General features: G+C 36.5%; 1 protein-coding gene across 3 annotated transcripts in view; it reads right to left on the reverse strand.

The window, feature by feature from the left end:
• The window catches only part of LOC126470599 (protein lap1), a 153,499-nt gene extending 131,588 nt beyond the window's left edge, over window positions 1–21,911 (reverse strand). The window contains exons 1-2 of one of the 3 annotated variants that reach the window (XM_050098550.1): window positions 21,575–21,911; window positions 6,558–6,621 (exon numbers count right to left, since the gene is read on the reverse strand). The gene's annotated coding sequence lies outside the window, so the exon portion shown is untranslated. Of the gene's footprint in view, window positions 1–3,640; window positions 3,661–6,557; window positions 6,622–21,574 lie in introns of those variants that run through there. The other 2 variants (XM_050098551.1, XM_050098552.1) reach the window with 2 other exon arrangements.
• Window positions 21,912–22,765: the final 854 nt, after the last annotated feature.

Raw genomic sequence — 22,765 nt, forward strand, 5'->3', positions numbered from 1 at the left:
GAAGATAGCATTTGTAGATTTGAAGGAGGATTCTGATAATGTGAAATGAAATAAAATGTTTTCCAGTCAAAGGCAGTGTGATGTCAACTACAGGGATAGAAGGATAATTCCCTTTCTTTGTGTAAAGCAAACTGGAACAGTCTTCACTGATGGATTGCTACAAGAGACCAAAATCAGGTTAAAAGTAAACTAGGATCATTAATCATCACCATCAATATTCAATTTGTATATAAATGAGGCAATGAGAGGAGCAAAGGACTATCTCAATGCAGGAGTTATTATTTGTCATGGACAGAAAACAACATTGTATGATTTACTGATGGCAAAGCAGTAGTTGCCAAAAGTAAACAGAAACTGAGTTAGGTGTTTAATAAAACAAAACATGTGCAAGCTAAGGGTTATTATAATATGCACATAAACAAAGAGAAAACTAAGGTAAGCTGGGGGCCATGATGGGTGGATTAAACTGGAGCACGAGATTGTTTAGAGTACAACTTTGAATGAGTGCGAAACATGGACAACTAAGAAGACAGAAACAAAATGATTAGAAGCCTTTGAAATGTGGTGCTACAGGAGACTATAGACGATCATATGGACTGATCGAACAAGGAATGAAGATGTCCTCCAATGAGTCAATGAGGAAACAAGTCTAATAGAGAACACAATGGAACAAAGAGAGATAATGGTTGGGTACATACTACAATGAGTCACTGCTGATGGCATGGTAAAGGAAAAGAAATGCGAGGGTAGAAGTATATAAGGCAGATCATCAATGACGCGGGAAGCAGAGTTATTCTGAAATAACTAAATCAAGCCTGGCAAAGCGTGGCTCATGAAATATTCCCCTTCAATGCACACTTCCTCCTCCAACTTTACTCAGGCGGTGTTGCCATGGCCTGGCTGCACCCTTTGGTTCATATGTTTAGAAGCTATCAAGTGGGGCAGCACCTCTTCGACTTGGAAGATGCATTGCTGTTTCGTTAGTTCACTTGCTTGCCGTGTTTTGCCCAGATTTACTTTCCTAACATTGAATTTTTGTTTAGGTTGTCATTACTGTGGCCATCATTTTGGTTTTGATACTGGTTATTAATGGGACTGTTTTCCTATTGCAGTTTGAAAAGAAAGAACACTGAAAACCATTTTTTTCATGAGGGGTGGAAGGTAAAGAACTTTTTTGTACACAATTGTGTTGAAGAACCCCCATGTTTAATACGAAAACCATGGGTAATACAAAACAAAGGTAGGAACCTTGCTTGACATTTCTCTTCATTCTGTGAAGCAACACATGGATGTTACTCTCATGAGGAATGATTAAAAAAAAAAAGGGGGGGGGGGGTACAAAAGCCCGAACTCTGAAACCTTAAAGATTATTGTATGTCGTAGGCTTAAAATTAGCAACAGGTCAGAAGTGCTTCAGTGATGTCTTACTTGTGAAAGAGTCTGCAACAGAAATGGCAAAAGCATTTGGTCACAATGATGCCACTGTACATTTTAAAACAGCTCCTTTGTTATGTAACACTGTGAATTCTTGATATGTGACACAGCATAATAAAAGAAACTAACTATCTCTCCCTCCCTCCCTCCATGTGTGTGTGTGTGTGGGGGGGGGGGGGGGGGGGGGGTCGTGCATGACAGCACTTACTGGACAGATCTTAGTCTACTGCTAATTTTTTTTTTTTTTTTTTTTTTGCTCATAATAATGGATGACTTTGCTGTACATGAAGAGTTACTCGCTTTAGTTCTAATGCTCATTTGGATATTTTTTTATGTAATTAAAATATTTTTATAAAATTGGTGGCTTTAAAAAGTGTTTTAACAAAATTGGTGGTTTTAAAAAATATTCTGCAAATTGTACTGATGGTGCAAAAGCTGTGATCAGTAGCGAATATGGCTTCATTGGTCACTTAAGGAAAAACAGAATAAACTGATTTTTTATTGCATTATTCATTATGAAGCACTGTGTGGGAAAAATATAAGGATACAGTTTGCAACAAAAGCTGAAATAAAAATTCTGAATATAATACACCTATTTTCTCATCAAAAATTTAAACAATTTTTGGTAGAAGTTGACATAGAATACAGACACATACCTCTTCATTCTAAAATTCACTGGTTGTGTGCAGGAAGATGTTTATCTTGCTCTCCTTTCTCTCTCTTACAAAGAACACAACTTTTCATGTTTTTGAGTAGGGAAGTAAAATCAGATGCTACGGAATTTGAGAATAGGCTGAAGGCTTTTCGTTTATCAGAATTTGCATTTCTAACATATTTTACATTTACAAATGATTTAATTAAAATGAATTCATGTTTGCAAGGAAAGAAAAGCAGTATTTGTGATATGTTTACAAGTATAAACAGATTCTGGTGTAAATTACAACAATGAAAACTTTTGTTATTTTCTGAGTTGCTGTGAACTGAAACAAAAATAAATGGAAGTAAAATTTTCAAGATTTACTACCATTATTAGTGAAGTTTCCAGTAAGTTTCATAGTTGTTTAAAGATTTTAAGTGTATAAAGCTGGATATCATTTTCATTAATAATCCAATGAAAATTAGTCTTGGAAGTATTAGACGTGATCCTCAACTAGAAGTTTGCAGATTACAAAATCATCTACTCATACTATCCAGAACAGAAACAGATGTCTTTTTTATGCCATAAGATCAGTACTTAAAAACTACAGACCTTGTTCATAAAATATCTTTTTCCAATCAACATACATGTTCTTCAATGAAGAACATTAAATTTTCTCAATGCAGTAGTCTCCAATGAGTCGTTAAAGACCCACTTCCTTTTGCTACCAAGCAAACTGAAATCGAAATGTAGAACATGTAAAGACCAAGTTAAATAAATGTAACCTAAGTATTTAAATATCACTTTAATGTAGATATAAGAGTTGGGAGCAAGAAACAAAATAAAAAACAATGTTTTAGTAGTGTATTTCTTTTGGTATTTAGGTACAGGGTGTTGGTATTACAGAGCTCACGATTCACAATGACTGACAGTCATACGCCATGGCTGTGACACCACTGCACGTGTCGAACTGGAGGGGAACAGCACTCACTGGAGAGGAATGTCTCTCGAGCTATACATTGCCACACCTGAACTACAGTTTCACCCACAGCAAATGCACAGAGCACATTGATCGGCTCTACTGCTGTCCATTTGTAATATAACATATTTTTGGCCAGCAACCCACAACACTAATGTTGGTGCTTTACCCGAGTTCATAGTGAAACTAAAATTTAATTTGCCAGGTCAGAGGCAACATATTTTCTGCTGGACATCATCCACACCATACATGACTTTCCTGTCAATGTCTGACATATATTATAAACTATGGGAAAAACTTCACTCTGTGTAACATCAAAAAGAACATCCAGTGGGGATAGTCACTGTCTGCCTGACAAATAATAAAACATGGACATCAACACTCAGCACCACTACTGTCCATTACAATGCCAGCAGTTCATCTTTTACTGTTTCAACATGGTCATAAAAAAGGACATGCATCAGGTTGTCATTTGAATCTACTATTGCTCAAAAATTCTTGGATTACTGCAGAACAATAATTAGAGCAGAAAGTGAGTGTCATTAAAAATGTCATAAAATGGGAACTGATACAGCAGCAGCATATATCACCTTTAAATGTGAGCACACACTCTCCAACAAGCAGCCCTGCATAGAACTTCACAATATTATAGGAACCAGGGCTTTAGTTTCTATTAAAATCTTGTAGCATTTGTAGAATTGTTGCAGTCAGTGGGAAAATGATTACCATCTTTGTCCATTGCCATTAATAGCATCAGACGGCACTGTGTGGGGACAGAGGGTAGAACTGGTAACAACCTGAAATTAATTTTGGTACTCAACAACACATTATTACCTAAACAAGAAATAACAAACATCCTTGTACTACTATACACCCTGGAATTGCCCAACAAACTTTTGTTTCGTCCAGAATTGAGGACAACTATAAAGGCACACCAACTTCCAACCAGACAAGCATTAACGACAATACAATGTTAAGTACCATGCATAACAGTCCATGAATGGAAAACCAAAGGAATGCTGGGTAATTAGACAGGGGAGTATTGATAAGGGTGCACACTAGAATATACTTATAACTGTATTGATAAAGTTTATGTACACACATTTAATTTTTCTAAAAGACACTGTCCAATGTTAAACAATATTGAGTGGTGAAAAAATACTGTCTGACCATCAGTTGTTCAAATTTAATTGTTATAAACTCACTAAACACAATGATGTATGCTTGAGTATTATAAAGATGACAGAAATGTCACTGAGAGGCACATAGAGTACAGAAAACACAGAAATCTACCCTCATCAATGCAGACAGAATGAAATTGAGGGAAAAGAATGGGAGGGAGTCACTCACTGCAAAAAAACAGATCTACATGATCTACCTCAAAATACGATATTCTTTGCCAAGTTCTTACAAATTGAGGCATTAGAAGGATATATGAAACATTCTTTCAGAGGCTGTGATATGCTTCAACTGTCTCCAATAGGCATGAATTTTCTGCTAAACATCAATTTGGCCCACCAACGAAAAAAAAATATCATATTCACTACGCAGGAAGTGACGTCAGTGTTAGGTGTCAAACCACTAACAGGATGCTGTGAATTCATTTGTACATGAAAGCTGTGCTTTAAAAAATCTGCATAATTTAGCCTCAAACTTGCTGAAATAAGTGGATCTGTCAAGTTGGATGATTAACACTGAATGTAAAAAAAGTATAGGAAATACAATTACTCATTTGTACCACTCATTTCAGAAGTTTGAAGTGCTTCATACTTTTTTAAAAAATTGAAACAATTATTTCCAAAATTACAATAACTGGCTGTTAGTGATGGAAATAAACAAGTATTACATCTCCACAGAAGATTCACACTGAGCTTATAAGGAAAATATTAAATTAACTGTGGGGAACATAAAGTGATAGAAGTCATTCTTTCCAAGCTCAGCCTATGAAAAGTGAAAGAATAACAGCAAAGAATGCTGTACTATCTGTAAACTTTATTTTTGGATCCCCAATTCCAGATCAGTACAATCTGAAAGACTTCAGGAAACTGGTGTTTTGTACACAGTCACCTTTTTTAAAAAAAACACTGATTACACAGTACAATGTGCAGTAGAAAAGAATTAGCCATTAATGAACAGGTGGTTTTTGAGAAACAATGTGTAATTTGTAACAAATATGCAATATGCATACTGAATATATCAATAAAGCATTTTCAAATTAAATTCCATGAAATATTTTAATGTTTGCTATATTTACTTTCATAGATGCTTAGCACGAGGCACAAAAAATGGGTATACTGGCTCCAGTATATGGAAAGTATTTTCTCCATAGTGGTCTTCATTATACAAGTTAAAGAACTTATGGCTCCTTAAAAAAAGGATAAGGCCAATTCCTTCCTCTGTCTGTAAAAACTCAGCTAGCACTATTTCTGTATTAGCTTTGGTGGCAGCACGAAAAATCTGTAATACCTCCTCCCAATTCTCATGTCATATTTACCAGTTTTTCATTTACAGCCACATGCTTGTATCTGTCTCCCATTTCAGTGTTTGTTCCATCCTTCCTGTTGGTGTGAGTGGTGCATCATTATTACAGCTTTCTTTATTTTGTTTTTACTTACACAGGTCAAGTTTTATCACCATTATAATCAGAAGAAAAGGTACACAGACTCATTACATGTGAAAAAATGGATATGGTTCTTATGAAGGAAAAATTCTGGTATCTGCTGAAATGATTTATGGAAACAACAGAAAATGTAAATCATGTGGAGAGATTGCAACTTGAATTAGCTTCTCCTAAACAAAAATCCCGTGAGTTGCCACTGTAACATCTCCATGGGATGTTACCACTTGGTCACCATAATCTGTGCCCATTTATCGATAGGAGGATTGATGTCTCCACTTTCTGAATTTCAATTTTTGCATCTTCTGAAGTCAGTACTACACTCTTTTATGTATTATGTAACCACACATTACCAAGAAAACTTTTAAAGTGTACTCTATTCGTTTTCTTACTTTTGTACAGTCTCCTGCAACAGTTTTCCTTTGATTCCTATAAAGAAATAATATGGGATACTTCGAAACTGCACAATAAGAGGTTGATGCACCATAACAACTGTGATCTAATAGTCGCAATTTCATACCAAACAGTAAACACCATTGAGTTAATAAGGGAAAACCACATGCTAGTCATATTAAAAATATTATACTTCATGCATACCTACAAAATTAGGTGGAAAGAGTGAGAGAAAGAACTTCTAAAAGACTGTGCAAGGAACAGATCACCCATTACAAGCATATAGAAATTTTTAATATATATTGTTCCACATAAAAATGTCTAATGTGCAAAAACCAGTACCCAGCTGTTAACAGGATAATATACAAAGTCCAGCATGCTGCTTGCCACCTGGATGTAGCTAACAGGATGAATAACAGCATTAAAACAGAATAAATGTAGGTGCAACAAATGAAGGCAACACCTCCTTTTTTGACATTTGGGCATCAGGCACTTACACACATTACTCGCCACATCTTCCTGTTGGCCCTCTGGGTCAATTGGACAGCCATATGGTGTGATCTACATAACAAATAAATGTTTCAAGTGAAGTACTAATTGCCCATTTCTGGTTTGAGAAACAGCATGGCTGTTATCACCAAGTGATTTTCACATTTACAGAATATGAATAAAGCAATATTTTCAAACAATTATACAACAAAATAAGAACATCAAACAATATATAAATCCTTAATGGTTCTTAATTTTTGTTAAGTACATATATCACCAAGATACACAAACAGTACAAAATGCATGACCATAACAAGACAGCTATCAAGATAGATGCAATTACAGTTGTAGTGATGTGTAATTGATGAGGAAGAAATTGTATACATGCACTTACAATGACATGGCTATGAAAGATTGGTGCAGAGCACTGTTGCACAGATACTTGTTACAAAGGTGATTTCTTTTTTCCATATGAGATAAGATACTTAAGGACAGTAACAGAAACTTTGCTCCTAAGTGAAGGACAAAAATATTTTTAAAACCAAGTGACTGAGCAATGAAACAATTTTTGTTAGTACAATCAATCAAATTCCTTGGCAACAAATATCAAGAGGACTATCAATGGTCCTTCATATAAACTGTAATGAAAGTTCACATGTTTCTACAAAACAGGGGACTAATTTAATAACTAACCTGTTCCACAGGCTATCAACACTCAGTCCAACCATCATCACCAGACTGCACATTTTAGTGGAAAATGATAAGAAATCAGCTGCATCCACTACAAACCATAATTTGGTGCATGTACTTTTAATACATTTAACATTGGAATGAGCTATTTTCATACTGATGAATAGTCAACAAGGGACTCAAACTAATAACCAGTGTGTTTCCATAATCCTTTTAACTACCAAGATACAGGCATCGCCTTTGTTTTCCCACATAGAACTATGGTATTTCTTACAGAACGATTTGCAGAAAAATGCTGCCCAGCTTGTACCAGCTTTGTCAGTACAATAAACGGGGTTTCATGAGACTGAAATTATGCCTAAAGAAATGCATTTCATGTACAAGGGGGTACTAATGAAGCAGCAAAAGCAACAATACTTGGAACTGATGCAATAAAACCACATCAGCTCTCATCAAATGATAAAGAATGTGCTCATAAGCATCAAATTACACATAAATTTTAGAATACTAGAATACCTCCCAACAATTGAGGTCAACTAAATTTACTGATATTAGATGCCACCTTTGTCTCATAACGTAATGATACTGTGACGAGTGACATAATGTGCAGAAATGGAAGGACAACAGAACACTGACAACATTTCTTTTGCATCTGTATTAGTTTTTGGAATATTGGTTGTTGTGACTGACTGATCTGCAGTGTAGCCGGACATCTGTGTTACACTGGAAGGTGACAGTGTGAATATTTATCTAAACTAATCTTCGTAGTCTTAGATCTGGTGATACAGAAAGTCACTGTTGCACAGTCATGTTTAACTTTGAGGTTAATAACTGAGTAGAAGAAGAAGTGATAAAATGTGAGAAACATCAAACAGCAGTTAGTGAAGTCACATCTCATTCTGGTATAACAGTTCGAAGTAGTAAGCCCTTATATGCCTCCAGAGCATATGTTGCCGTCCCCCCCCCCCCCCCCCAACACACTCCTATCTCCTGTGAATACAGAACTCACAATATGCAATGCATCCAGTGTACAAATTTCAGTACATTACATTTTGACATGATGCACTGCATTCGCTGATAAAAAGGCAGCCAATATCTTGGCAAGACACATACCTACAAAATTGTGAGACACAACTAAAAATAATATTTGTATGAACTTACAACTCACCTCTAAATTACTACAAAGGAAAATGGAGTTCCTAAAATGATTTTAATCAATCAATGATAAATTATATGATTTTCATGCTTTTCTCATATTTTATACCAGTACCTTATACATCTAACATTCTTTTGCCTTTTGCAAATATCACCAGTGATTTATTTTATTGGTGTTCCTTTTGTTGCAAATTTAGCTTTCATTTATTTATGAAGGTGCACTAATGACTGCACTGTTGTGTGCCCACACCAACATTATAACACACCTGCACAATTCCATCAGTAGGCCTACCCATCTATAACCCACCCTGCAATATGATGCACTTTCATTAATATTTGCAAACTTTGCTGTTGCATTAAATCTTTTAGATCAATTGCTGGATAACTAGGCCTACTATTTATGCACTAATAGAAGTTATCACATACTGTCAGTTACAATTAAATCAATTTTTATACCAATACCCTTAAATACGTTCAAGGTCAAAATCAATTCAGGTGCCAAAAGCGATGTCATTAATTTTGTGTTACAATCTGACACAAACTAGGCAAGTCACCACTTCACACTACAAGTCAAGCCTGACGGTGTGCTCAGATAGTATAAATGGTCCACGCAATCACTCACAATTACAAGGAAATAAAGGTGCAAGCCTTGAATTGGCACAACCTTTTAATTGACACTATACATTCCCTTTATTATTTACACCTAAATGTGCCAGTGGACCAGAAAGAGGTTGACCAAGCAGCCACAAAAATCTTTGTGCATAATCTGAATCCACGTATTTTGGAAATTATTTTTATGCCATAAATATTTAACTAAATGCTAATGTCATGTGTAGTATAGCAGGAAAAAAAATGTTTACTTTGTTTTTAACTCTGTTTTTCACTTGAAATATGAGTAGTAACAAAAACTATAGGCCATATGTTCATTTTTATTAAACTTAAGCCAGTACCCTCAAAATGGCCTGCACATCCACAAACAGAAACATATCATGTAGGCCTATACATAGCCAGTCACATTCACAAGTAATGTGCAGGCATAGAAAATCTCTTATGGTTTGCCAGTTCTATCTATATACAAAAATAAGTACTCTAATACTATTCTGTAAATGACCAGCATGTAGCCATATAAATATATAATTTTGTTTTAAATTGTAACTGCATTTTTTTAATTAGTTAGCACCACATCACAGCACTTTTTGCAAAAATTATTAAGGGATCAAACTAACCAACTAAAACAGAAAAGTACCCTAGGTAACTCCAGCAGCGTAGCTATGTGATCCACCTTTTTATGAAAGGCAAGAAATGTCTTCTTGTTTGCCACACATTTTGTCCTTGGTCCCATTCTACTCTTAATAGACAGCAATGCCTTCTTACTTCATACAGATGGAGGTAAATTAAATATTCACTCATTTGTTAAAGGTGTCTAAAACTATCCAAGACATGCAAGCAGAACCTGATCCAGGATGCTGCACCAGGCTGCTTACCCATCCTCTAAGCCCAGGTTTCACTTCACCAAATTTCTTGTTCCATATAAAAAGATATTCTCCAATGAAAAAATGTTATTCAAATCTGAAAGAAATTGTTGGAGTGCAAGCCTAATAAGTACCGGCCACAGATGAAAACCAGTAGCGCACTGTTTGCAAACTTGATTTTGGCAGATGGGGAGCAGCACAGAGGCTCGAAGGAGACTGCTGAGCACATGAAAATACCAGCAAGTGATTACACATAACAGCTACCCAGGTGTGCTAGTTACATATGTTTCCGCCTTGTCCAGTACATGGTGTAAAGCACTTTTATTTCTCATAAATTTTCATCAAAGTGAAATGCTGCACCACTGATAGTTACTTGTTCTCTAGCTCATATTCATGATAAATGTTGTGATGTAGAACAACCCACACCTGGAAATGTACAGTTTGGATACAAAATAAGTTTGAAAATTGGATCACTTTTATATCTTCCACTCCAAGGTATGGTAGAGCTGCCCAACGCATATGTATTGCAAACATTTTCTGGATCAGCTCAGTCCATCACATACTATTTTCGTATGACTACAATAACAGCAGCAAGACACTGGTACATTCGCAACTAGGTGGGTTGGCTGTGGAGTTCCACAGGTGCCCACCAGGTTTTGTGGACCTTGTGTATTAAAGCATGTGGCACAGATACACCTCGTGCAATTAACACCTAGGGTCACCAAGTGGAGCAGCTCCTGTAGGGCACAGGGGTAAGAGCTCATGGTCACCACTGTTACTGTGAAGTGAGAAATTTGAAAGTGATGCAAAAATCTTACATTTCAGGGCATGGGTTTCTTATCAAAACTTTAGCTACTATGCCTCTTCCACAACGCGCAGACATCTGTAATAGTAATTGTGAAACACCCTTTATGAAGAAGCTATGTGATATACGAGATGCCAAGGAGAAACATCTTTAACCTACATTTGAAAACACTTGTACTGGCTTTCAGAAATTGTCAGACTTTTATAGCTGCATATTTCACCCCATTCTGCGCAAAAGATAGATTCATTAAATGGTAATGCATATCTTTTTTCCTTCCAGTGATTCACTTATCAATATCTCTGTTATTCTCAAACTCAGATGTAGGCCTATTGTTGATAAATTTCATAAGTGAATAAACGTAAAATGAGGATATGATCAATACTCCCAGATGCTGAAAGAGATGCCTGCAAGATGCATATGAGCAAGCTCCAAATGTAATTCTAATTACTTCCTTTTGTGCAATGAAACCTTCTTGCCTAAGGGAGGAGATAGCCACAATATTATCCCAGAAGACATCAGTGAATGGAAATACACAAAATATGTTAACTTACTGATTTTCATATCCTCAAACTTGCTAACTATTCTTACGGCAAAAGCAGCCAAACTTATGTCTTAGCAGGTCTCCTGAATGTTTTCTTCCTGTAGGCCTATAATTTTTCATTAGTATGCACACCTCAGAACTTTGAACTTTCCACATTGTTTATTATATCTTGTTGGTATACTAGATTAAAAGGAGATAGGACCTTTTTTTTTTTTTTTTTTTTTTTTTTTTTTTTTTTTTTTGACAGTACAAAATTGGAAGAGTTTTTAAATCCACCTCATTTATGCAAAACCAGTCTGTAATATTCACAAGAACATCATTTACTATTTTCTCCATTGATGCTTCTATATTTGGCTTCAAAATAATCATATGCAAGGAGAACTACTAATGCCTCCTGATTCAAATAAAATGTCAGAGCATTAACATAAAGCAAGAACAGTAGTGATCCAGTGGTCGAACCCTGTGGGACTCCCACTGTAACGCAAATCACAGGACATCATTTTTTGTAGTACTTGAACAGCGTAGGGTTACTTTATACATTGTGATTCTTAAATAAAAATAAAAACAGGCATGTGCTGAACTGTGTATTCCATAAAAAAAAACCTTCTATAATGGAGTATTATGACTGCCTTCAGTAACCAACAGAAGATACCAAAGAGTGATCTTTTATTACTTAAAGATTTTATTGTGTGTCCAATAAATGCATAAATTGCTGAAATGGAAGAGTAGTCCTTTGGAAATCCAAAGTGTGATCAACTATGTATCATATTAGTACACAGGTGAATAAAAACCCTGAATTACATTGCTGTCTATGCTGAATTACATTGTTGTTGTTGTTGTGGTCTTCAGTCCTGAGACTGGTTTGATGCAGCTCTCCATGCTACTCTATCCTGTGCAAGCTTTTTCATCTCCCAGTACCTACTGCAACCTACATCCTTCTGAATCTGCTTAGTGTATTCATCTCTTGGTCTCCCTCTACGATTTTTACCCTCCACGCTCCCCTCCAATACTAAATTGGTGATCCCTTGATGCCTCAGAACATGTCCTACCAACCGATCCCTTCTTCTGGTCAAGTTGTGCCACAAACTTCTCTTCTCCCCAATCCTATTCAATACTTCCTCATTAGTTATGTGATCTACCCATCTAATCTTCAGCATTCTTCTGTAGCACCACATTTCGAAAGCTTCTATTCTCTTCTTGTCCAAACTATTTATCGTCCATGTTTCACTTCCATACATGGCTACACTCCATACGAATACTTTCAGAAATGACTTCCTGACACTTAAATCAATACTGGATGTTAACAAATTTCTCTTCTTCAGAAACGCTTTCCTTGCCATTGCCAGCCTACATTTTATATCCTCTCTACTTCGACCATCATCAGTTATTTTGCTCCCCACATAGCAAAACTCCTTTACTACTTTAAGTGCCTCATTTCCTAATCTAATTCCCTCAGCATCACCTGACTTAATTAGACTACATTCCATTATCCTTGTTTTGCTTTTGTTGATGTTCATCTTATATCCTCCTTTCAAGACACTGTCCATTCCATTCAACTGCTCTTCCAAGTCCTTTGCTGTCTCTGACAGAATTACAATGTCATCGGCGAACCTCAAAGTTTTTATTTCTACTCCATGAATTTTAATACCTACTCCGAATTTTTCTTTTGTTTCCTTTACTGCTTGTTCAATATACAGATTGAACAACATCGGGGAGAGGCTACAACCCTGTCTTACTCCCTTCCCAACCACTGCTTCCCTTTCATGTCCCTCGACTCTTATAACTGCCATTTGGTTTCTGTACAAATTGTAAATAGCCTTTCGCTCCCTGTATTTTACCCCTGCCACCTTTAGAATTTGAAAGAGAGTATTCCAGTCAACATTGTCAAAAGCTTTCTCTAAGTCTACAAATGCTAGAAACGTAGGTTTGCCTTTCCTTAATCTTTCTTCTAAGATAAGTCGTAAGGTCAGTATTGCCTCACGTGTTCCCGTGTTTCTACGGAATCCAAACTGATCTTCCCCGAGGTTGGCTTCTACTAGTTTTTCCATTCGTCTGTAAAGAATTCGTGTTAGTATTTTGCAGCTGTGACTTATTAAGCTGATAGTTCGGTAATTTTCACATCTGTCAACACCTGCTTTCTTTGGGATTGGAATTATTATATTCTTCTTGAAGTCTGTGGGTATTTCGCCTGTTTCATACATCTTGCTCACCAGATGGTAGAGTTTTGTCAGGACTGGCTCTCCCACGGCCGTCAGTAGTTCCAATGGAATATTGTCTACTCCGGGGGCCTTGTTTCGACTCAGGTCTTTCAGTGCTCTGTCAAACTCTTCACGCAGTATCATATCTCCCATTTCATCTTCATCTACATCCTCTTCCATTTCCATAATATTGTCCTCATGTACATCGCCCTTGTATAGACCCTCTATATACTCCTTCCACCTTTCTGCTTTCCCTTCTTTGCTTAGAACTGGATTTCCATCTGAGCTCTTGATATTCATACAAGTCGTTCTCTTATCTCCAAAGGTCTCTTTAATTTTCCTGTAGGCGGTATCTATCTTACCCCTAGTGAGATAGGCCTCTACATCCTTACATTTGTCCTCTAGCCATCCCTGCTTAGCCATTTTGCACTTCCTGTCGATCTCATTTTTGAGACATTTGTATTCCTTTTTGCCTGTTTCACTTACTGCATTTTTATATTTTCTCCTTTCATCAATTAAATTCAATATTTCTTCTGTTACCCAAGGATTTCTACTAGCCCTCGTCTTTTTACCTACTTGATCCACTGCTGCCTTCACTACTTCATCCCTCAAAGTTACCCATTCTTCTTCTACTGTATTTATTTCCCCCATTCCTGTCAATTGCTCCCTTATGCTCTCCCTGAATCTCTGTACAACCTCTGGTTCTTTTAGTTTATCCAGGTCCCATCTCCTTAAATTCCCACCTTTTTGCAGTTTCTTCAGTTTTAATCTACAGGTCATAACCAATAGATTGTGGTCAGAGTCCACATCTGCCCCTGGAAATGTCTTACAATTTAAAACCTGGTTCCTAAATCTCTGTCTTACCATTATATAATCTATCTGATACCTTTTAGTATCTCCAGGGTTCTTCCATGTATACAACCTTCTTTCATGATTCTTAAACCAAGTGTTAGTTATGATTATGTTGTGCTCTGTGCAAAATTCTACCAGGCGGCTTCCTCTTTCATTTCTGTCCCCCAATCCATATTCACCTACTATGTTTCCTTCTCTCCCTTTTCCTACACTCGAATTCCAGTCACCCATGACTATTAAATTTTCGTCTCCCTTCACAATCTGAATAATTTCTTTTATTTCATCATACATTTCTTCAATTTCTTCGTCATCTGCAGAGCTAGTTGGCATATAAACTTGTACTACTGTAGTAGGTGTGGGCTTCGTATCTATCTTGGCCACAATAATGTGTTCACTATGCTGTTTGTAGTAGCTTACCCGCATTCCTATTTTCCTATTCATTATTAAACCTACTCCTGCATTACCCCTATTTGATTTTGTGTTTATAACCCTGTAGTCACCTGACCAGAAGTCTTGTTCCTCCTGCCACCGAACTTCACTAATTCCCACTATATCTAACTTCAACCTATCCATTTCCCTTTTTAAATTTTCTAACCTACCTGCCCGATTAAGGGATCTGACATTCCACGCTCCGATCCGTAGAACGCCAGTTTTCTTTCTCCTGATAACGACATCCTCTTGAGTAGTCCCCGCCCGGAGATCCGAATGGGGGACTATTTTACCTCCGGAATATTTTACCCAAGAGGACGCCATCATCATGTAATCATACAGTAAAGCTGCATGCCCTCGGGAAAAATTACGGCTGTAGTTTCCCCTTGCTTTCAGCCGTTCGCAGTACCAGCACAGCAAGGCCGTTTTGGTTAATGTTACAAGGCCAGATCAGTCAATCATCCAGACTGTTGCCCTTGCAACTACTGAAAAGGCTGCTGCCCCTCTTCAGGAACCACACGTTTGTCTGGCCTCTCAACAGATACCCGTCCGTTGTGGTTGCACCTACGGTACGGCTATCTGTATCGCTGAGGCACGCAAGCCTCCCCACCAACGGCAAGGTCCATGGGGGGGGTGAATTACATTACTTTCTCAAAATACCCAGAAAAATAATGTATGGAATGAAGCTTGATGGTAGTTGGGCTGTTCCATGAGAACATGTACACAAACCTTAAAATTTCAGCTTCTGGACCCTCTAAGAAATTAGTTTTTAGAAGTACTATGATGATGCATCATAAAGTAATATATTAACAGAATATATGTGAAAAACTTTACAACTATCTTAATCCAGCCATCTTGATAGCTTATATTGACTTTATTTAATCAGCAAAGTTCCCATGCTGATTTATTTTTTGTTGTTATCTCTTGTCATCCCATTATCAAAAAAATCCTGGAATTTGTTTTTCAGAGTGAATGCATTTTTATATGATCCTGAAGATACACATGCCAATGCAGATTCATGAGACAGATAAACGTCTCACAGTTAAGAAAAAAATATTAACTATAAACAACATTTTGTAATGGTAACAGAGTGACACACATGCGGTAACACGAGGACATAAATGGGGTGACAGAATGACAATAACTTTATAACTGTATTTGACTGACATGCCTTACGATGTAGGTCAAATACATTTATATGCTGGCTATACTCCAATTTTGTATGTTGGTTATAGTGTTAGTAAAAAAAATGGTTCAAATTGCTCTGAGCACTATGGGACTTAACTTCTGAGGTCATCATTCCCCTAGAACTTAGAAGTACTTGAACCTAACTAACCTAAGGACAGCACACACATCCATGCCCAAGGCAGGATTCGAATCTGCGACCGTAGCGTTCACGCGGTTCCAGACTCTTGCGCCTAGAAGCGCTCGGCCACTCCGGCCAGCTAGTGTTAGTAAAAACTGGAGGGGGAGTGGAGAAGTCCCAAAAACCAAGAATGTACTTTTCAGAGAGAAGAAACATATTCAGTGAGTATGAACAGTATCTGCTGAAAGGTGAGTTAATAAGTTTCTTTAGTAAAGATTACAATGAAATGACTAAATGGCTGCATATTACATACAGAATAGAGTTAGGCTAATTATTTTGATAAGCAGTATTTCTTCTTCCATAACCTATGCTGTGTCTGGGAAGTGATGGCAATGCCAAATTATAAGAAAAACTCAATCCTGCCAATAGAAAAAAAAGTCACTGACTTCCTATGTACCTCAGCACAATGTTGATGTCTTTGAAAGTCACTATGTATTATGCCTAAATAATAAGAGACACTTATGTATTGTGTTGCTAGATCACCATGTTGAATAGAATTTTTTATTTAAAATAGGTATTGGTTTACTTGTAGCAATTACACTATTCCCACAATAATTCTCAAACAAAATATTTCATTTTTACAGTTGTTATCATGCCTCTCACATCAGCAGAGAAAATGAGAGCATACTGGAAGTGACTCAAGCAGAAAGGGTTAAGCGATGAGATTAAGAGAAAAGACAGGGAAAGGAAAAGGTTGAAATGGCAAACTTTAGCTGCTGCTCCATTGAAGAAGCAATGGGAAAAAGAGAAACTTAGTCAAAGAAACTTTAGAAATAAAGTTAGAGGCAGCAGTGAAGGCAATGGTGGTCATGCTTGCATCATCTACACCAATAGTCCATATAAATCTCCAGCTACATTAAGGAAAACAGCTAAATGTGTGGAAACTTGTTTACCTAGAAGTCCAAGAAAGTGCAAGAAAGTTGTGTTGGAATTAGCTGTTTCTCATGGAGTTTTAGTAAAATAACAACAGGAGAAAAATCAGATTCAACACCTAAATCCAGGCACAGAAGAAGCTGTTGCTACTTTTTATGTTCGAGATGACATTTCATGGCAAACTCCTGGAATGAAAGATTATGTGATAATGAAGGATAAGGAAAGTAGAAAAACCAAAGTCCATAACAGGTACATGATCATGACATTGAAAGAAGCACATGCTATATATCAAGAGGAATTCCCAGACAAGCCAATAAAATTTGTCCAAGTTCTGTGCATTGAGACAAACGTTTGTGTGCACCTTACAGGGTACACTGCACAATGTGTGTGTGTGCAGCTACCACAAGAACGTAAAACTATTTTAGACTGTTATTAACGAAATTGTTCCAAAAGTGTAAACCACATTTTCTGACTTCATTAGCACAATAGTCTGCCATCAAAAGAAAGAAGTTTGCATGATGTCGAAAGTGTGCAAATGTATCTTTGAAAGATAAGTATTCTTTGGATGAGAACTTAATGAAGAAGCTGATCAAATGGGCCCAATGGCAAACAGTGAACCGGCAAATCACTCTGAAAGAGATTCATGGTACTGTTGGTCAGAGTCTTGATGATCTTTCAAACATGCTACCCCAATTCTTACAACATACATTTATTAAAAGACAACAATCAAATTTTTCTGAAAACAAAAACAATTCTACAAACAAGAACATCTTGGTGCAAGTAGATTTTGCAAAATATTTTACTGTTCAACTGCAGAATGAAGTCCAGAGCACCCATTGGTCAAAACCACAAGTCACTTTGTTTACAGCATATGTCTGGAACCCACAAAACAATGGATATTCTTGTGCTGTTGTTAGTGATGAACTTGATCATAATAAATATTCAGTGTATGCTTACCTAAGTAAGATTGTACAGCACATTATATCCATGTACCCAGAGGTATAATCTGTCACATTCAAGAGTGATGGTGCAGCCAGTCAATTTAAGCAGCATTTCCTGTTTGCCAACTTGACATATTTCAAAGAAACCTATAGAATAAATATTTCATGGGACTTCTTAGTCACATCACATGGCAAATGTTTCATGGATGGGATTGGTGGAACTGTAAAGCATGCAGTCGGCAATATCTGCAAGGATGGGAAACAATCTGGTGCTGAGGACTTTGCAAAAATTGCATGTGAAAGATGTTGTGGCATAAACATTTTTTATATCTCTGACTTGCAAATTCCAGAGAATAAGGATGAATTAGATCAAATGTGGATGGGAATAGTTCCAACAGACCAGAACAAAACCCTCCATGCTGTTACAACTACCGCTACAAATATTATTGAGTGCAAGCATTACTCACTATGTCCCCAGAGGTTTGTGCACAATTTCAAAAAGCGATCTTCAGTGAAAGAAAATTCACAGGAATTAACATCATACGGCCTTCCATCAATGGGATTTTGCTCTGGTTTCCTATGCTGGAAGAAACAGATGAAGATTTTTTGTGGGGCAGATGATTTATGTTGAAGATGGTAACGAAACTTCATTTATTAGAATGAATGATGCAAATGAAAACATGTTTACATTTCCCTCAAAGGAAGATAAATGTTGGGTAAAAAAGGACCAAATTGTAGAGAAACTAGCTGCACCTACTATAGATCAGAGGAATAAGTACATTTGCCCTACCCAACCAGCAGTGCACAATAAAATGTAATTTTCAAGTGAAAGTGTCATTCCGTTACTATTAAGAGTCATTCCACTACCAGAACTTTTCTAAAATTTTGTTAGTAAAATATAAGATTAATGCATGTATCTTCTATGCCATTTTGTTTCCCATTTATTCCTCTTCATAACATGGTTTTTGTGAATTTTTTTAGGAAATGGGTGAGCTGAATTATTGTTGCATTATAAATGGGAACAATATGAGTGTCTGAACTACATCATTCCATTACCAGAACTTTTTTTTACGTCTCACTATATGAATGAAACTTATACTATTAAATTAAATAAACTGTGTTCCTTGGCTTATGTAGAAAATACAGTATTAAATTTTTCGTCTCTTATCATGATTCTTGCTCTTTTCTATGCTTAAAGTGTGAAAACAATCACTGAGTGTCATTCTGTTACTCATGGAACTACTCGGTTACTGATAGACATGGAGTCAGTCTTCTTTATTGAGAAGTCTAACAATTGCACATTTCAATTTACCTCGGAAAACACCTTTACATGAACGGCCCTGATGACCTACCTCATTTCAGATGGGGATGTGAGATTTTTATCTCACAAAATGGTCTCTATATTGCTTTTATGGTGTACTGTTTTGATTCCTCTTCTGAACTATTTAACCAATTTTTCAAATAGTTTTAAAAAGTATTTATCAAAAATATCTGCTATACATGAACTGTCTTTCACAATGATCTCACTCCCTTTAGCAGAAGAAATGTTATCATCTATGGCTTTTTCCCTGACCCTCTTTTAACAATATTCCACACTGATTTGATCTTATTGTCTGAGCTGCTAATTTCATGCAAGATGTGCATACCCCTGGATATTTGACTTTTCTTAACTGGTTACTGTACTGTTTATAATATAAAAGTACTTCTAGTGGCTATTTGATATATATCCATTTTTTGTTGTGGAGAGGCTCTGATTCAATGACTTCCATTTATTACACTCAACTATCTTTTTAGGATAACTTCTTTCAAAAATGGATATAAACTCATTAAGAAGTATGTTGATTTTGGAGCTGGCATTAGGCTCATTGTAAACTTCACTCCAGTCAATAATTTTTAAACTTTCTGCAAAATATTTAGTAGTTTTGTCATTAATCAGTCCCACTAACTTCATTGTGTTTTTCTGGTCTGTACATGGGGCTAAGTTATGTAATGCAACTAAGTACATTATTACCTGACAATTCATTTACCATAGGATAGGCATGTGTTTCTTTAATTTCTGCATATCAATTAATACATTCTCTATAAGGGTACTAATATCTTGAGCAACTTGGGTAGGGAAATTTATGAGGCAAGAAATTATATGTGGCTGATAACACATCTAGATCACTCTTCTTGTCATATTCTTTCAAGAAATTTACGTTAAAGTTGTAAGTTAATAATCGCATTCTCCTGTGTAACAGACAGCACAACAAACCATCAACATTTGTCACCAAAATTTCTGAATCATCCAGTAGAGAGCTGTATACTGTAACCTAAACAATTATTAAATTTCCCAATACTAACTCACAAGCACATGCTTATGTGTCTTGATTTATGCAGAATTTATTTATTTCTACATTTTCATGTTTATGTTCCTTTCTTCAAAATGTGACAACAACTCCTTCACCCATTTTGGATCTAAGCTACATGAATATGCAGCTAATTTATAGCCACTTACATAAAATTTTCTATCCCTGCAGCAATATGGTCTTCAAACAGACATACAATTTTAACATCTCATTTACTTCATTTTTTATCCCTCCCCCTCCTAACATTCAGACAAAGCAAGTTGGTTACACCTTCTTTCTCTTATTATTATAAGCTGAACTGGGAATCTCAGTCATATTAATTTCCTTTCACAATATCTGCCTGAATTTGACCTAAATACAATTTCTCACCAGACTCCAATAACTACAGGGATTTGCCTTTGTGGGCTTTTAGGTTCCATTGTATTTTCTGCTAATGGATTTGCTAATGTTTCCTTGCCCCTACTACTCATGTGTAGGCCATGAATAGGCTATCCTAATCTCCCAATAGCAACTATTGGGGCAGCACCAATTTCAGAATTTGCATTTACCTGAAGAAACCAGTCAGCTACATATTTAGCCTACTTCCATGAAACCTGATTTAACTGATGACTGCTCATGGCGCCATAGAATCTCCACAAAACCCACATTTGTGTGCTCAGTAACTGCCTTTAATTTTCCCATGTCACCCCAATGCTGGATCTTAGGAGTCTTGGCAGGCAGTTTACAGCTTCCCCAGCTATCAACTACTGATCATCTTTGTTGAAATCCTTACACATTTATCGTAAATATTCTGTTACCTGGCACTTCGTTTCACACCATTTGTGTCCTTGTATTCTCACCCATTTTCCCCTGTATCTCCTGATCTACACTCCTTTTCCCAGTGTCCTTTCTGTTTTTCCCACTTCAGATTTGTAATTAAGAGCTGAGTGAATGATTATACTGTAAAACACGGTTGTGCAAAGTGATTCAAATGATTACGGCGGTTCAAAGTCATTTAACAGATGTATTCACAACAACCAGTATCACTGAGATGCTGCAAATGTTACTTCGAGACAATATTGTACTTTACGCCATTTCTTGGGCTCCGTATCAAATAATAATAATAATAATAATAATAATAATAATAATAATAAATAATAATAATAATAATAATAAAAAGCATTCTAGAACTACCATATTTGCAACAACTGAGATGTATTTGATTCAATAAACACGAAGTAAAAATAAATGTACCTTCACCTCAATAACTCAGAAACCTTATCGTCTCAGTTCAAAGAGTCCGATACACAAATCGCAACTGAACCAAGCAGTATTGTTAAGCTGAAAATAGGAAAGAAATATGGTAGAAGTCTTACCGTACTTGTTACTACCGCTGATCAATGACAAAACCAGCAATATGGGGCAGGATCCACCCACAAGTAACAATCCTAAGCTCAAATATAAACGTTGAGCAATATCTGAACCTTCAAAATAATTTGGGCGGATCCACATCCTGAAGACTTCGCGCTTGTTTTCAATAAATGCATCATATGTGGTCTATCGCAATGATGTCTAACTGCAACTAGTAATGATTAACACTAAACTTCACGGGGCTGAATCACGCCATAAGAAAAATAGCCGACAACAACAAATCCAATAACTGTCTTACTCGTTCACTCAAGTCAAACTCCCAGTCTCTACTGTTTATTTGGATCCTACCGCTTCTCCAAAGATTATTACTAACAACAACAAGTAAACAATGCGCAAGGTATCAAAGTTTGTATACCACACACGCATTAATTTCACTGTATATTTCTTCCTTTACCGTGGGAATTTATTTTCATAGTCATGGGTTACTTTATCCATTATTCATTTTAAAATTATTAAAATATAATGTAGTCATAAAATATACTGGGAAAGAAATTTTGATGTAAAATGTTAAATAATGAGAGAAGAAATTATGGAGAGATGTGCGAAAGACAGCATCCATAAGAAGTGTATTAAATGTGGTTGATGAAAGTCGGTTTATGTACCGTGTGCCTAGTTACAAATTTTTATCAGATCACAATCCGGAACGTCTTCTTCATACTGGGATACACAAAACAACTTAAGAACTGCTACAATTTTAAGACAAGAAATAATCACCGGAGGTAACGCAGATTGCATTAAAATAGTTTATATTTTGAATGACGTGTCTCTTTATTCCGGTTTAGAACATATCACTTTACGTCATATTCCATGGATAGAACGGAGAGTAAAAAGCTATCTGGCACATACACTTAAGAGCCAAAGAAACTCGTACACTTGCCTAATATCGTGTAGGGCCCCCGCGAGCACGTAGAAGTGCCGAAACACGAAGTGGCATGGACTCGACTAATGTCTAAATTAGTGGTGGAGGGAACTGGCACCATGAATTCAGCAGGGCTGTCCATACATCCGTAAGAGTACGACGGAGTGGAAATCTCTTCTGAACAGCACATTGCAAGACATCCCAGATATGCACAATAGGGTTCATATCTGTTGAGTCTGGTGGGCAGCGGAAGTGTTTAAACTCAGAAGTCTGTTCC

Source organism: Schistocerca serialis, chromosome 3 (assembly GCF_023864345.2).
Source record: "Schistocerca serialis cubense isolate TAMUIC-IGC-003099 chromosome 3, iqSchSeri2.2, whole genome shotgun sequence".
NCBI lineage: Eukaryota > Metazoa > Arthropoda > Insecta > Orthoptera > Acrididae > Schistocerca > Schistocerca serialis.